This window comes from Berghia stephanieae, chromosome 13, assembly GCF_034508935.2.
Source record: "Berghia stephanieae isolate SIO BIC M18660-M18661 chromosome 13, UCSD_Bste_1.3, whole genome shotgun sequence".
Classification (NCBI taxonomy): domain Eukaryota; kingdom Metazoa; phylum Mollusca; class Gastropoda; order Nudibranchia; family Aeolidiidae; genus Berghia; species Berghia stephanieae.
This window is the reverse complement of record NC_088372.1, coordinates 35,624,923-35,632,139: the sequence shown is the minus strand read 5'-3', so window position 1 is coordinate 35,632,139 and position 7,217 is coordinate 35,624,923.

The following is a 7,217-nucleotide window of genomic DNA, read 5'->3' as shown; positions in this document are numbered from 1 at the left end:
CTATTGCCTATATTATTAATGTTAATATATACATCCCATGCTGATTGTCACTCCCCCCCCCCCCCCCACCCCCCACCCCCCAACCATTTCCACCATCCAAGTACCAGCGGCCTTTTCTCTTTGATTTCGTATCATGGTCTACCCGAAGCCCAACACCTCGATCGTTTGTGGGTCAAACCCCCCCCCCCCCCCCCCCCATCCCCTCCCCCCACCTTCGCCCGTAATCAATTTATAATTTTCTCTCTGTATAGAGCGCCACGTGCACAATTATATACTATTGAATGACACTGACCTTGTCCCTCCCCTGACACAAGCCAACAGCAACCCAAGCTATCCTCTATCACGTGACCTTAGATCCGATGCTGCATACCGCTTGAGAGTCTTCACTATCCAGATCTCGTTCATGGTCACGTGAGAAGGCTATATCCGTTCGGGTTCGGCGTTCGGCGTCTCGTTCGACCCGATTTCGTTAAAAGCCTAATACCAGAGTCTTGACAGACTAACGAAAGTGAAATAAATAAATCACTGCGTGGAATCAGCGCTATTTCAGTTGGAACTCCCAAGGGACCAATAACCCTTCCTGCTCGCTACCTGCATGAGGTCATTGGAGTTCAACTGGTATCAGGCAGTGCCGTGTCCAATTGGGGCAATTATGGATATTTATGGTCTTATAATATGTCGGTATAGCGGGAAAACAATAACAGACTCTTTCACTTCATTATTTTGATTTGAAAAATCAGTTGTCTTTCTAAACATCAGTGAACATTTGACATTCTTGTGGTTAATAGTTTTCTTTGAATATCACAAATTGTTGATCTAATTTTAAGTGCTTGTAAATTATGGTGCACTTAAATAAAAAATTTGTTATTCAAAATTCAGCGGCAGTATCTCAAGAATTTTAATAAATATCAAAAGTACATATATGCATCTATGTTCCTGTGCAATATTATCATATTGGCAGTTGATTTTCTTGATTTATTCATGGTTTAGTAAGTTCTGTATATTGTTTTTACCAATTCCGTTCCTCTCAAACAGTTGTGTTGATCATAACAGTAAACTGATATGATTTATGTCTTTATGTGGTAAAATAACTCATAAAGATAATATTTTATTGACCAGTAAAAACTAAAAACTAATATTGTGTATGATGTCAATATCTCAATTTACTATCAATCTGCCTATAAAGTATGACTTCTTTACAAGATTAAAATCAATCACCCAACAAGGTTACTGGACATGCTACAAATATTGCAGTAACAATCATCAATTACAACTAACACTAACCACTGGTACTGTTAAATTAGATGATTTGCTCAAACAGACGGACATAGTATGTGGACAAAAGAGGATTCAAAATTATGAGGGCATATAGTTTATTCCAAGTCGTAACCTTTTTCTCCTTATTGACCAACTACATTCAAAACGAACACACTGTCGATACAGGTTATATAGAATCATCTCCTTTCCTTCAAGAATACACATTTAGTCATTGTTTTATAGAGTCATCTGATATACCATTGAACTCCAGTCAATCAAATTTAGAGATAAAACAACTGAATAACAATCAGAGTCAAATCAGTACAACACCACAGGCATACCACAGCAAGATCATTTATTTAATTTTTGGGATATCACTGCCATATATATATCTGGACGCTTCAGTCTATAAAAAGTTAACACATTCACTTATGCACAAAAGGAGAACTTGACCTTACATTATATTACTTATTCAACATGCAAGAATACCCTAAACATTGACACCTATATGACACTATAAAGTCGGCATTTCCTGAGACAACCACACAAAAGCAGTACCGTATACATCTTCAAACTATAATGCCTAACAGTAATAAAAAAAAAAACAAATTTGACTTGAATCGTAAGGGATTTAAGTATAGAAAAAAGTTATCAAGCCATTAAAAAGTTGGCTTTCAAATGTGCCCAAAACTCATATTTAAATCAGTTAAATGCTTAAAAAATAATATTAGTATTATTTTCGTCTAATGGTTTATATTTTATTCCTAAACTGATATTTGGACATAATTCATGGCATGGAATACTATGGGAGAGAAAATAAGGATCTCACCAAGTCATGCCAAATATGAAATTTACAATAAAAAATTCATTTCTTTTAAGGTTTTACTGCCCGGACAACAAAACTTGGCATGTGTCAAGATCATCAATTTTACTTTATAATGATGCTTGTTTCAATCATTTTCTGCCGCTGGGAATTAAATTATTGATATGCAAATTACAACAAATTAATTTCATTGATAGCTCAAAAACCACTAAATTGACACCTCTCTTATGAGCAGTCTTAAGAGGATACATTACTATCAACCATGGCATATGATGAAAGAAACCTTTGCTTTGCTTGTGGTGAGGGAACAATTTTCATATTTGTGTTAGCAACTGAGCAATACCATGAAATATTGCAACAATTAATTACCATCAGCGGCATCACAGATTCCTCCTGACCGCTACCTGTTCTTCCCATGGGCTGACCCCACTAATGGGGTCAGGTTGACTTAGCACTGAAATACCGCTCAGAGGGGAAAATGCCACGCAGTGAAATAAATAAATAAAAATAAATCTTATATTCTCAGTCAGCCTTTTTGAGTGATGCAAAACTTTATAATTGTATGACCCTTCGTTGTGGAAGCTTTGGTGTTAGACAACAAATTATATAGACCCGGTCTACATCTCTTGTGCACTTAAAATTTAAGTTCGCTTTTTAAAATGTACACGAAAAAAAATGGGGTAAGTTTTTTCAGAAAACAGAGGTCGATGAAGCGAAAAGCAATCTTACTATGTTAAGTCCCACCCAGACTTAGGCACAGGATCCCTCCTGAATAATTATGTTCGTATATAGAGCGATGCCCTGGATGATCCATGTAAATTGCTTATTCCCATTGCAAGCCTTAGAAAAAAGACACAATGACTAATAATAATAATGTAGGAAGGGGTCAATATTTCTACTAATAAAACTGCATTACTACTTCTTCTTCTTCTACTACTACTACTACTACTACTACTACTACTACTACTACTACTACTACTACTACTACTACTACTACTACTACTACTACTACTACTACTACTACCACTACTATTACTATTATATTACTACTACTACTACTACTACTACTACTACTACTACTACTACTACTACTACTACTACTACTACTACTACTACCACCACTACTATTACTATTATATTACTACTACTACTACTACTACTACTACTACTACTACTACTACTACTACTACTACTACTACTACTACTACCACTACTACTACTACTACTACTACTACTACTACTACTACTACTACTACTACTACTACTAATGCTACTACTACTACTACTACTACTACTACTACTACTACTACTACTACTACTACTACTACTACTACTACTACAATCACTACTATTACTATTATATTACTACTACTACTACTACTACTACTACTACTACTACTACTACTACTACTACTACTACTACTACTACTACTACTACAATCACTACTATTACTATTATATTACTACTACTACTACTACTACTACTACTACTACTACTACTACTACTACTACTACTACTACTACTACTACTACTACTACTACAACAACAACAACCGTTTAGTTCATTTCCATTCTGTGCTTGTATTTTATTTTTAATCACCCCAAGCACCACATATAGTCCAGTAGACTTAAGCTAAAAAAAAAAAACGATAGACTTTCCGGGAAGAAATTGTCCCCAAGCTAAATTTAACTTATTTGGTTGAACATTTTATGCTGGTTATCACGTATATTAAAAATCCACCGAAATCCGTTCGTGGGGGGGAGGGGGGGGGGGGGAGGAGGGAGTTACTGATGAGTGTCTATATATCCCTGTAAAATGTTGTGGTGGTCAGTTATTTATCATTTCTTAGATAAATTATCAATGTAAAGAATACATATTATGCATGTGGATGCATATTTAGTACTAAACGTGCCTTGGAGTTGCTTATATCTTTCCATTTGAACTGAATAAAACGTGGACAACTTGGACTTTCTAGAGCTTATAAATACTTTATACACTACTCAGCTTTAATATAAGTAAAAATGTCTACATCTAGGACCTATGATTTTTATGCAAGTGTCTCTGTGGTTACTCTTGCCACCTAAAATGCGAAAATCAAGCAAAATTGGAAATTGAAGTAGTTGAGCTAAATGATGTCATTGTTTTGAGGATTTTTTGTATGTTACAAGTTTTATTTTAAAAATCATTAAAAATATTTCAAATAAGAAAAGACTAAGAAAAGGGTAAAATAGCATATATTTGCTTATACTCTATGAGGTTTTAATTTCAAAATCATATAACATCATTCTACCTGGAAAAAACTTGAAACAAATTAAGTAATTTTATGTCTGTAGAGTATTTAGCAACAAAATAAACCAGCGAGTACAATAGGTTTTCAGTTGAATGTCTCTGAAGCTATCCCAACTTCCTAGATTAAATAAGTTGCCCAAGAGTCTAAGAGAGTAAATTTAGAAAAGTGACCTTTGAAATTAATTTTATCTAACTTTTGTCACAATAAAATTATCTTTGTTTTCTGAATGAGAAAATCACAACTAGATACTCGTATAACCAATCAAAATGTTCTCTGAAAAATGTTTTTTGGAAAAATGAATATCACAAGTTATTAATTGATTTATGGGTGGAATTTCCTTGAAGGCGGAGAGCATTAGCTGCCAAGCCAGTTTAAACCCTAGTTATCTCTTCATTCCCATATTCTTATATCAATATTATTTTTCATGTGGCTCCGTGTCTTTGTTTTGTTATGACCACGTGATTTTGCCCGGGTCCTATCTGATGTCTTTCGCTAGGAGAGCGACAGTCAGATGGATTAATCTTTATGTGAGAAGTGATTTCTTAATTGAAAATAAATTATTTCTTTATTGATTGGGCATAGGCCTATATCAAGGACAACTATACTGAAGCCCTCCTTGGCCTATATCTATTTAATTGATATTGATGTGCGTTTACAGCCTCTCTTGGCGTCGTCCTTTGCAAATGTCACGGTACACACAGATGGATTGACATTGCATTGACAGTACTTCTGATCATTTCTGATATAACCCTTTTTTACCTTCCTCTCTTTTCGATGCCAAGAGCTGTTACCTTTCAATGGAGCTGAATTTCAATTAAAACGCTCGCTTTGTAAGTCCAAATCATACACATTCAAATATTAAAGCTTGTTTCAACATTTTATTATGATTGCCATTATATGCTAATATTACCAGCTGGTTACCAGATTTGACATTTGTTTTATATCATTTTGTGTTTGGTAAATACTGAAATAGTGTAATTATCAATAGGGAATGAAATTAGCGGAAGAGTAGCGTCCCTTGATTGGACGTCACCCATAGTCTGTGACGTCACCGGCGGAAAAGTTATTAGAGAGAGAACGTCATGTTGGTTGTGCGCATGCGTCTCTCGTCCTCGCGGAGAGGCGCATGCGCACAACCAACATGACGTTCTCTCTCTAATAACTTTTCCGCCGGTGACGTCACAGACTATGGGTGACATCCAATCAAGGGACGCTACTCTTCCGCTAATCTAATTCCCTATAATCATGAGCATAATAACACAATGGGAATGACTTCACTGTAGCATTTCAGGTTAGCAGTGCTTGTTTAAAATCAAACACCATTCCTGTCAAGCAAGGGAAGCAAAAAAAGCTGGTCATCATGTTAAATACAGACCGGTTGATGTTGACACCATTCATTGTATCAAGGCTGTTTTGAAATACAACATCTGGATGGAATGAAATGCAATTGTGTGCGGCTATGTGGTCTTGTCGTATGACACTCGCTTTCGGATCGGAAGGTCCTGGGTTCGAGCCTCGCTCGGCGCATAGTTGAGTCCTTGGAAAAGGCTCTTTACTCACATTCTCTCACTGTACTCAGGTGTAAAATGAGTACCTCGCCGTTAACAGCGTTGTCTCTGTCCGAAAAATGTGTAATATCGCCCGATAGGCGTCATGTCTCGTTCTACGTGTTATGTGTTGCTGTTGGTCAGGGACCCTTTGTAAAGCGCTTTGAGCACATTTAGTGGATATTGCGCTGTATAAAAAGCTCAGCTCAGCTCAGCTCAACATCTGGCTGGAAATTGAATGTGAATGTAGATTATAACATGTAGTAGTTTTACTGATGTATTACAAGATATATTTTCTGCTCAGTTTAAACAGACAGAACCAACATTGAGCCCATGCGAACCATAGCACACTTTAGCACACGCATATCATTAGATAACACTCCAAGAGTCCTCATCATTTTCAGCCAGCAAGGACAGGGTGTTCGAGTCCCGATAGCTAAGTTGGTAGAGCACTCGCTTCACACGCAAAGGGACCGAGATTGATCCCTGATGCAGTCGACATTTTTTCTGACCCCCCTGTCCACCCAACAGTGAATGGGAGCTGAGTCTGTTGGATTTGGCGGAGAGTAGTTTACTATAGACTTGCTTCCTATCCAAAGGATAGCAAGCAATTGCTATTGTCTGTTTCACGCTATAGAAACCGGGATAAACTCCGGCTCCATGCGCCCTATGGTCTGAAGGACTAAAAAAAAAAGTCAGGATGTGGCATAACATACTTTAAAATATGGTCTACGAAAACAAGTACCATGATCATTTTGGAAAGAGATCTTCAAGATACACAAGCTTGAAACGCTGCGACAGAATTGATTCAATGTTAAATGATATGTAAAAGAGAGACCTCTATGTTGCTTTCTGATTAAAATGGTCACATTGTGAGGCTCGGCAATGTGGTGTCATCTCTTGTCACACAATTTGTGGTGTAGAATTTGATGGCCAACGAATTCAGACACCACAACCTGTTGAATAAGGCACTTTGCATTCATTAGCCCCTCGACAAAGATATGAAAGGATATTGACAGCGACGATACCTTAGAGAGATAGTACGAAAGACAGAAATCAAGTTGGAAAACAGATATAGGAGGATAGATGACACAGTAAGTACGTCCCTGCCCACTGTGGGAGGTCAGGAACCCCACCCAACTCTGTAAAAGACTCTAGGCGGGGCCTAGGAGAAATCAAATGGCATCATCAAAACAAAACAAAACAAAACAAAAAAAAAAAAAAAAAAAAAAAAGAAAGAAAAAAAAAAAGAAAAAAAAAAGACATTCACATGCAAGGGAAAAATATTTAAGGGGATTG